The sequence below is a fragment of the Hipposideros armiger genome, unplaced genomic scaffold (genome assembly GCF_001890085.2).
Source record: "Hipposideros armiger isolate ML-2016 unplaced genomic scaffold, ASM189008v1 scaffold_69, whole genome shotgun sequence".
Taxonomy (NCBI): Eukaryota; Metazoa; Chordata; class Mammalia; order Chiroptera; family Hipposideridae; genus Hipposideros; species Hipposideros armiger.
This window is the reverse complement of record NW_017731419.1, coordinates 3,210,131-3,221,033: the sequence shown is the minus strand read 5'-3', so window position 1 is coordinate 3,221,033 and position 10,903 is coordinate 3,210,131.

Below are 10,903 nucleotides of genomic sequence, written 5' to 3'. Positions count from 1 at the left end.
ACGGCTGCCCACGCCACCAATCACAAGGTGCTCCTCAGTACACTTCCTGAACACAAGACCCTTTGCCATCCCAGGGCCTGTGATCCTGGGGACCTGATTTCAGACACTAGGTGACGTTCAGTGGGCTCCTCTGCAAACCCAGCCTGCCCCAACCACGGGGACTTTGGGCATGTATGTCACCTAACTTCCCTGAGCCTTAGCGTCTGCATCTCTAATGAGAGGCTTGGCCTGCGTGTGGGTTACATGGAGCAGGGCCTCTGGAAGGTCACAGAATGGGTCTAATCCCAGGGTGGCCTGGGATCTAAGCCCTAGGGTCCTCATCTATAAAATGGGGCCAAATCTCTCAGGCTGTTATGAGGAAGAGACGAGGCCAGTGAAGAAAAAGCTCGCAGTCCAGCGTCCAGGCTGGGAAAATCCCTCCACAAATGGATGAAAGGCTCCAGGACTACCATCCCACGAGAGCAAGGTTCATCCCTCACCCAGAACCTGGTGGCGCAAAAACGTGTCCAACGATGAGATGAAGTGGCGAGGCCTTTTCCTTGCATAGCAGCACACAACATAGAGAAATGCCAACTAACCAACCCAAACGTAAGATGTTCACTCATATTTTGTCTTCTCTGTTGCCGCCACAAACAGAAGACAACGAGAAAATTCCAGGAGAGGCTTTTAATGGCCAAATAGTTAAACTTAGAACTGACTTTGGTTCTCTTTAGAACAACTCTGTTTTGCTCCCCATTGTGAGGTTACGCCGAGTGCCCCGGAAAGGGTCTGCCTTGGGTCTCGGCATCACCCTCTTGGTTCACAGAAGAGATTAGTTTTACCCCATATCTACCTTCATCCGGCTACCAGTTGAGGGCTAATTGTCACCTGGGAGCACGTGTGCTGCCGGGTTGCTCTCCCAGTGGAGGGTGATCAACACAATTTCCGGTAACCAAGATGCAGAATCCTGCCTTTCTTGGAAGCTGATGGCAGCCATTTGTCTTCAGCAGTCCGTTGTGCACCTTACTGCTTCCCAAATTACGTCTTCGGGAACACAGTGTGACACATTGCTTCCATGCAGCTGTTTGGCGACGGGCTTTCCCGAGCGCTGTCTCGTATTATTTGAGCATCAGCAGCAGTTACATTTCAGGTGGGATGGAGCAGGCAGAAATACAGGACACCCAATTACATCTGAATTTCAGATAAATAATGAATAATGTTTTTAGGATAAGCACGTCCCAGGCAGTATTTGGGACACACAGAGGATGCCAAAAAATGTATACACATTTTAAGAAAGGAAAACTGTATTAAAATTGTAATACTCAGTATATACCAATAACAAAAGGGGAATACAAGTCACGTTTGACTTCTGCAATTACAAGAGGTGCTCAAAGTGGTGACCGTCAGCGTCCAGACACTTCTGATTAAGGTGAACTACTGCTTGAGCAACGTTGACCAAAGTGTCCGCCTGTATACATTTTTTTGGCACCGCAGGTATTTATGCTAAGCAATTATTTATTGTTTATCTGAAATTCAAATATAACTGGGCGTCCTGTATTTTGTCTGGCCACCCTAAGTTTAGGGAACTTCCAGAAATCAAAAAGCGTAAGAGAAACCTGTGCAGCTCAGCCTGGACACCTTCACTGAACAGTGAAGGGAGACGGGCGCCGGCGTCTCCCAGGCCGACTCTGAGTCTCCGTGTGCAGGGGCTGGTGGAGGACCGTCTGAGAGAGGCGATGGGAGCACGGTGCCACTCTAATGGCTTGAAATGAGGACTTCCTGGCTTTGAAACATCGTGAATCTTAGAGGTATTGCTGGAATCATGGGGAGAAAACAGAGAGAGAGAGGTCCCCTCAAACTGCACACACTGGACACAGCTGTGGCCACCTGGAATGTCTACTTGAGCTAAATTACCGTCCCATGAGGAGTTCCTGCCATTTGTTCATCGTAACCACGTTCTTCTGACAATGGAGGGTATGTGTGAGCCAAGATAAGAGCCTCTGCCCTCCCACAAGTTAATGTCTGGATTTGGAGCCTGCCTTTCCAAACAAGGACAGAGAGCGGTCACACCCGCACGCCGCACAGGGCTTGCCCTTGGCCACAGGTGGAAGAAGTGTGACACATACCCACCGCGTTCCTGGGCCAAACGCCAGGAGAAGGGATGTGCGTCCCAAGTTCCTACACTTCCGCTGATGGCAGGAGCGGTGCTACGGCTCACATTTCTGCCACCAAAGCTTATACCCAGGGGAGTTGCTGAATGGCAATGTCCTCACAGTTCCTTGGTAATTATAAAACAAGATCGCCCTCCTTAAGCCACAAGGGAATTCGAGTCTCATTACTTAACATTCTGGCCATTTAGGTCATGATCTGACACCAATGATGTATTGCTAGTTTTCACTTCCTATTGCATAGGTGTGACAGGAATTCGTGTTGGTCACCGAGTATTTCCAGTTCTCTTTCCCAGTGCAGCCTGGGTCATGGAACATGGGAAAGAACAAATCCCTGTGATTTCTAAGCCACTGAGATTTTAGAATTATTTGTTACTGCGGTACGACCTAGTCCGAAATCAGCGTTGAAAATGTTTGGGGGATGCAAGGGCCAGGTTGCAACAGCTGAGCCTGGTATCAAGTTACTCAGAGGCTGTGGCCAAAAAGTTTGGGCTCGTACCCCATTGTACGCCTCACTGTGTGACTCTGGGCAAGTCCCCTGATCTCTCTAAGCCACAGAGTCCTGGAAAAATCATGGCACCCTGGTCCCAGGGTCACTATGAAGATTCAATGAGATAATGCATATAAAAGAGCACAGTGCCTGGAACACAGTAAGCACTCAATACACGTGATTAATATGAATGAATTTTTATATTTATTATTACCAGACGGAGGTTCTAATGTAAGAATCCCCCAACAATATATCTGGCACAGTCTCTACTGGAAGTTTCCGGAGATGAGGGTTTTACTGCTACAGGGCTGCTGGCTCCACATGGATGTAAGTGGTGATCAGTCACTTCTCGGTACTACTAGGCCATCTCCCTCTAACGTCCACCTCATTAGGCCCGGCTCGGCCTTCTCCAGGGACTCGGGAAAATCTTCTTCTTCTTTCACATGACAGAGTTTCAAATATTGGTACACGCTGACCTTCCCCACCACAGCCTCCCGTGACCACATCTGTCCTCTCCTAGACAAAACAGCCCCAATGTTCCCTCATGCGGCATGCTGTCCTAACCATTCTCCATCCTTCCCACCCTCAGAAGCATCTCAGTTTCTCCAGGTCCATGCAAACGGGTCACCAAGATGCGGTCTACCGGGTGCAAAGCCGCAGGGTCAGCCGAGAGCTCCCATCTCGCCATCGCCCTTCCGTTGACCTTGCCCGGGAGATGGCGATCGACACAAGCCTCCAGCCCTTCTCCAAGTCCGGCTGCTGGGCCACGTCTTCATCCTACTCTCGCATCACTGCCATGTTCCCTTAATATAAATGCTTGGCAAATTAATTTCATTTCCCAGTTTTCCAACCAGTCATTCATTCATTCAGCAAATATTTACCCCACATCAAGCATGTGCCAGACGCTGTGCTTAGCTCTGAGGTGGCAGAGTCCAAGATAGCGAGAGGTTCTCAGGCTGCTGAGGGAGGCTGGCTGGAATCAGTGATGTCCAGACTCTCCTGACTCTCAGGACCACCCCAAGTATGAATCGCTACTCCTGGTAAATTGTTTCACCTGTGAACATGATAAGTAGATTTCTATATCCTTATATAGAAGACAATTAAAACGTGGAAAGGACTGACCACTGCAGCAGGAGGGTGGGGAGCCCTCTGGGTGAGCTCTGTCAGCCAGCACTCCCCCGGACAGCATAACACCCACGTTTCTGCATTTTTTTCCAGGACACTTTGCCTCGTTGAAATAACGTTTCACTCTTTTCATTCCTCCTCACTTCCAGCAAAGTAAATATACAAGAAGAAAACATGGAAGGAAGGAGGGAGGGAGACAAGAAAAGAAGAAAAAAAAAACCTTAAAATGAAGAAAAAAAGATTTGGGTTAGCATCGTCTGTTTATAGAACTAAATCCAGACTATGGTGTGGCACTGACATTTGAAGATTTGCCCATTCCTGATCTCTGGCATTTTTTTCACTTTTTCTACAATTACTCAAAAAACAACAGTGTCTCTGCCACCACACTCGCACATTCTAGCTGTCCCGAGTGTGCAGTAGGTCAGCGCTTGGACACTTGGGGTCACATGAAGTGTGACAACTCCTGCCGACTCATGCTTCTCTTGAACTCGGAGCACCTCTTGAGAAGGCATTCCCTTTATTAGCAAAACTGAAACAACAGGTAAACAGTTCTGCTTGTCGTCTGCCAACATTAACACAGTGCCTGGAAGGTGGTGCGTACCCACTGAACAGGTGAATTTTTGAAAAGAGGAGGATGGAGCAGAGGGAACAGCTGGAGGGCTCCCCAGAGGCGCATAGAACCCCAGGTTCACGGGGAGCTGGGAAGAGTGCAGGGTTGAGATGGGGTCCTGTTTGGACCCTCGTCTTCCAGCCCCACTCAGCATGGCCTCACAGCTCCAGACATTGTAAAAATATCTCTAAAAATGTTGAAGGGTAAAATGAAGGAAACCTCAGAAAACGGGATGAAAAACACAGAGAAAAAATAGGAGAGGTCCAACAAGTCACTGCGAAGAGGCCCAGAAACAAAGAAACAGAGAAATTGGAGAGGAAATAATCCAAGGCTACAAGAACATTTCCCAGAACTGAGGAACAAAGTCGTCTGGTGTGACAGGGCCACTGAGTCCAAGCCCATTGTGTGACAATCTGACACAGCCTCCGCAGTGGTCACCAGCTCCCGCTCTTGTCCCTCTAGGCTGTCCTCCCAGAGCAGCTGGGGTGGTCTTTTAAAATGGTCCAGTGGAGCCTGTCACTCCTGTGGGTGTAACTCGCCAAGGGCTTTTCATTTCAGAAAATAAAGTCCAAACTCCTCTCCGTCGCCCTGTGGTGTGGCTTTTGCTCAACTCTTGGACTTCACTTCCTGCCATCCGTCCTCCACCACACCCCAGCTGCACTCTAATCCCAGCTCCTCAAACGTGCTGAGCTCAGCGCCTTTCCATTTGGTTTTGCCTCGATAGGGGACTGTCTTGCCCAAGTGGCTTCTGCCTTCTTGTCCTCCAGGACTCAGCTCTAGCACTGCCTCCTCCTGGTCACCCTAACTCACATAGCACCCACCGTCCAACAGACATTCTTCAAATTCATTTTTGTTTTATATTCTTCATTGCACTTGTCACTATGTGAAATTATTGTAGTTTTTATATTTATCTTATCCTCCTACCAGATTAAAAACTCTGTAATTATGGAGTAAAACCCTGTCTGTCTTATTCACTGCAGAATCTCCAGGGTTTAAAGAAGTACCTGGGACAACAGAAGTGTTCAATATTTGACAAATAATGAAGTTCCCAGTACAATGAATGCAAGAAGCCTCACCAAGGCATGAAATATTGGGTTGTCGGAAAAGTCATGATGTATTTTTTTCTATGTTTTTCGTTGCAAAAAATGCGTCATGACTTTTCCAACAACCCAATATTATAACACCAAGAATAAAGACAAGATCCTAAGAGTTTCAGAGAGAAAAAGGAATCAGAATACATTAGGCTTTTTCTCAGCAACATTAAATGTTAGAAGACAGTAGTGCAACACTTCAAAAAATCTGAAAGAAAAGAATTTCCAACCTAGGCTTCTATACCTAGCCAAACTATCTATCAGATGTGAAGGCAGTTTAAGATATGATATTTTCAGACAGGCAAGGATTTTAAAAAGTAATAATAACCTCCTGTGCATGTCTTTAAGGAAACTTCTGGAGGATGTACTAGTGCAAAGCAAGAGAGAGAATAAAGACAGAAACTATAAAAACCAGAACAGCAGACACAATGCACCAAAGTAGTAAAGAGAAGGCCAGTATTACAGGGAGGGGCAGTCCCATGTGAAGAGCTGTGCAGGAACCCAGGGACTAACTGATATTCAAGGGAGTAAGAAGAAAGACTCCAGGAGGGAGGAATCTAATTACCAAAGAAAAATAAAGAAATGAATCAATTTTCTGACATGATTGATGATATGAAAAGAAAAAGGATACTAATATGTATTATAATGGATCTGAGGGCATAACTGTAAAAAATCAAAAATATGTAGAAAACTTAAATAATGGAAAAACTAGTGAGGTCTTTTTTAATTCCAGGAGAAACAAACATTTTACCAAAAAATGAAATATCATAGTACATTGAAATAAACAGTACCTACCTAGTCAAAATAATGTAAACACTGACTACCAATTTATCTAAACAAGAGCTAAGATCTTATTTACCATAACAAGAATACCCGAATGTTAAAATCGACAGTGAGGCCATCAACGTCGTAAGATTCAAGATCAGCACACAAAACGCAAACGTATTCTTTACACTAACAATGAATCTGTGGAAACCAAAACTAAAGCCACAACACCATTTATAATTGCTCCAAAAATAATTAAATACTTAGGCATACACTTAATAAGATCTGCATACTGAAACTTATAAAATGCTGATGAAAGAAATCAAAGAAGGCCTAAATAGAGACATACTGTGTTCATAGATTAGAAGACTCAACATAGTAAAGATGTCAATTCTCCCCAAATTGTTTCAATGTCACTTCTATCAAAACCCCAGCAATTTTTTGGTAAACATAAATGAGTTTATTCTAAAATGTATATAGAAAGGAAAAGGTTCTTTAATAAGACAATCTTTTTTTAAAAAAGGACAAAGTGGGAAGTGTCACGGGGATCATGCTACCGGATATACAGTTTACTATACAAGTACAATAATCAAAACAGTGTGGTACTGGCCAGGAACGAACATACAGATCAACGGAACAGAACAGAAAATCCAGAAATACACCCGTTTACAAATACATCCAGCTAATTTTTGACAACCTAGAAGAGGGCCCTGACCAGAACCCGACCAGGCTGGCACCCTGACCTCAGTCTTCCAGCCTCCAGAACTGTGAGAAATAAATTTCTGTTGCTCAGTAGCCATCCAGTCTACGGTACTTTTTGTTATACCAGCCCGAGCTAAGACACTTGGGATTCCTTAACAATTCAATCCTCCGGGCAAGAGACAGGAAGAATCTTCTCTAGGGAAGCTGACCGGTCCAAGGGGCAAGATTTTAAGATAATTATGCGGCACCGCATTTGTGCATGGCCTCACATCTTCTCTATTCCAGCCCGGGCTGCACTGACTAACTTCCACCAGCTCCTGATGGCCCCTCCTTTCCTTCCCAGGATTTGCATACGGTGCCTGCCAGGAACAGTGGGCATTCAACATTGTAACTCAGAAGTGGGGGAAAGTTAGCACCCCAAAGAAAGGGAGTTGGGGTAGAGGCTGTGAGAGAAATTCCACGGGGCTACTTAGAAGGTCCTGTGAGATTTTAGCGCCAGTCACTCTTAGTCGTAGCCAACTTGATGACATCCCTATAACTGTGACCCCTCCTTCTCTGGTCCGCATTTTTCCTTCCCAGGGTGACAGTCACAAAAAAACTACCTGAACATAAGCCTTTGTCTCAGGCTCAGCTTTCTGAAGGTCCCAGGTTATGAGATGGGGTTCTTATAAAAACAGTCCACCTAGGTCATTCTACAGGGAAGCAAAAAAAAAAAAAAATGACAGCTCCAAACCCCTCTCCATCACACGCACAGCCCAATCACCTTTTCAGTGGTTCATGTTTATATACGGACAGCCAAGAACCACTATGCATTTGAGAAAACCATCTAAAATGAAAAACAAAGACCAAAACAAACAGGATGGGGTACTGGGAAAGTAACTTGGAGAAAGGAACTGGGACAAGAAAGGGATAAATAGGAACAAGAAAGCTTCCAAATTAAAATCCTCAGTGATATATGAAAATCCTGCATCCATGAACTAAGACTGGAATAATTTTTTTAAAAGGGCATTAGAACAAAGAGCTCTTGGAAATTAAAAACATGGTAGCAGAAATTTTTAAAAGTTAAAGGAAAATATTGAGGAAATCTCTCAGAAAGTAGAGGGAAAAAGACAAGAGACAGAAAATGGGTACATGGCAGAGGAGAAGGAAAAAAGAACTTAAGAAGACCATGATTCCCAAGATCTGAATAACACAAGTTCCAGAAAGAGAACAGAAAGACTTCCAAGTCTGCTCAACAGCAACACAGGAACCTAGACAATACCAGAGAAATGCCTTCATCATCCTCAAGGACAATTACAATAATAATTGCAAGCACAATTTTTGCGAGCACAATTCATTCCAGAAACGAGCTACTCGTATTCCAAGACATTGGTCGTTTACCATGTTAAAATGTATTAGAAATGTTTGCTTGTCTTGCGGAACACTCGCAAACCAAGTTACTCACAATCCAAGGTCTAACTGTACTTCCAAACTGTAATCCAACACAAGTCAAACTATCAGTCAAGTGGAAAGGCAGAACAGACATTTTCAGACATGCAAGATTCCAAAACATTTCATTCCCACACCTCTTTTCCTCAGGTAACTAATAAAGGATGTGCTCCGCGAGATAAAAGGAATAAACCAAGAAAGAACAGGCTGGACCAGGAAGCAGGTGATCCCACACAGGAAAGATGCAAAGAGGAAGCCCCGGGGCGGGGGAGGGGCGACCCAAGGCCGTTGTGCAGATGGAGGAAGCTTTGAAAATCTGCGCCTGAGGACTCAAGAGCCAGAGTCACTTGTCCCCAGTGTGGCGGGCCAAAGTCAAAGTCCCTTCTATTGATGGAATCGTTAAGAGACTCTCAAAGATGATGATGTAAAACTGAGACTGAATGATGAGACAATGCATCCCCTAACATCATTAGGTACATTAAAATCTGGTGTTTGACCCCAGAGCCTGGCTAGAGCCTTTATCACAATAAGTGGCAATACAAAAAAAATTGGACTTTCTCTCCCTCTTCTCTCTCTCTCTCTCTCTCTCTCTCTCTCTCTCACACACACACACACACACACACACACACACACACACACAGAAATGCAGATTGAAGGCTATCCAACCTTATAACAGGAAGGGAACTATGGCTTAGGAAAAGAAAAGGTTCTTAATTTTCTTTTGCCATGGACTCTTCCAGTTTTTAATGAAACAAATAAAAACAGGATTCTTTTCTACCCAGATTCCTTGAAGGTCCATGATCTTCCATTGAAGACTTTTTACTATTTCCCTTTATTCCTACTGATTTTTCTAGCATGTACCATGTGCATGTATTATTCAAAAAACTATTTCCTAAAAACTCGTTTAAAATGATGTAGAGGTAGGTGAGGTCTAACATATACTGCAGACACTCACGTACAGCCCTCAAAGGTCATCCATCAACAGCTAGAGGGTCCCCTGAAAAACCACAGCGGGGCTGTCCTTGCCTTCAGTCTCCCTTGGGAGAAGCCATCAAGCCCTGACCTCGTGGAGAAATTATGACCTGATTTTCAAAGCCAGTTCTACCTTGGTCAGAGGGCAACCAGTTACACACATTTTAATAGTATATTAGTTTTATTGCATATAATCGAACACTGGATAAAATGGCCTCTCTTGCCCTCTTCCCTTAGCTTCTGGCAGAGAAAATCACCAGAGAGGCCCTCCAGCTTTGCGGATCCTTTGCTAAGACAGGTGACACTCTTCACCTTTGTCAAGGAGGCCACACTGTCACTGATGGCGCCTCAGCCATCTATCTAGCCAAAGGCTGGACAAGCAAGTCTGGGCGAAAGAGCCTATGTGAAGGGGGCTACTACACATATCTAAAATGGAAATGTAATTATAACGAACGCTTGGGTTTCACTAGAATTTGTCTGCCAGGTGGCCTTCCGCGGGGAGGATAGCGCCATCCAAGCCAAAGTGTGACAGCAGTTCTGAGGGTGTTAGAGACAGCAGACTGGAAGAATGGCCAGATGCCGGGAAATGGAAAGGATTCAAACCCACTCACGGCTTTAACATTTTAAGGTGAAACTACAATTCCTAATACCTTCTGAATGGGGAAATAGAAAAAGCCACCCACTGGAGTTTTTTAAAAGATGTACATTTTTGAAGCAAAAAAAAAAAAAATCACTATTCATTTCCAAACAGGACACTGGCCACGCTGGTAGGGCGGGGGTGACGGGCTGTTTCGGACACACTCAGCTGAGTCAAGGTGACAAGAGTTATTTGCCTCCTCGTTTCTCTCCACATCTTCATTCCCAGGGTTCTAATGACTCAGAAATGAAATGTCAACTGAACTTGCCCTGTGCCAGTCTAATTTCTTTTGACAGCCTGCTGCACAAATTATAAAAAATTTTGAAATTAAGTATTTTTGAACATGGAAACCAGACCTACTGTCCCATTTTGGAGGGAGAGGGGCTTAACGTACAAAGTAAAACCACAATAAACTAATGGGCAAAGGGCAGGGGAGCGTTAGCGTTAGAAATGTTCTTCTGAATTTAGAAAAAAAAAATAACAGTGGGGACTATCAATTAGGCAGCGAGCGCTGTGAGCCTATGTGCTGGCTCGTCTACGATTTTGGGGGGGGGGGGGTTTAATGTCTGGCAGAATGTTTTATAAACTAAACCCAGCAAGACTACAATTCTACCAGAAGGTGCCTCAGATGGCTTAGCTAATAATTTTGATCAGCTGAAATGGAGAAAAGCATCATTTCAATTATTCCCTTTTCAAAACCCAACAATTTTGAGTTGGAATATTAAATGCCCCTTTCTTTCACCCTCCATCACCATCAACCAAATAAGTCAACCCGAAACAAACACAAAAAGGAAAAGGGGTTGGTAGGTAGGCTGGGACATTTTTCAACGTTAATGTACTAAAAATCTTGTCAACATTAATTTCTGGCAGCCCGGAAGTGGAGTCCGGCTCATGCGTAACTTTGTTCGAGTAAAGTGTAAGTTCCTTGGGAGAACA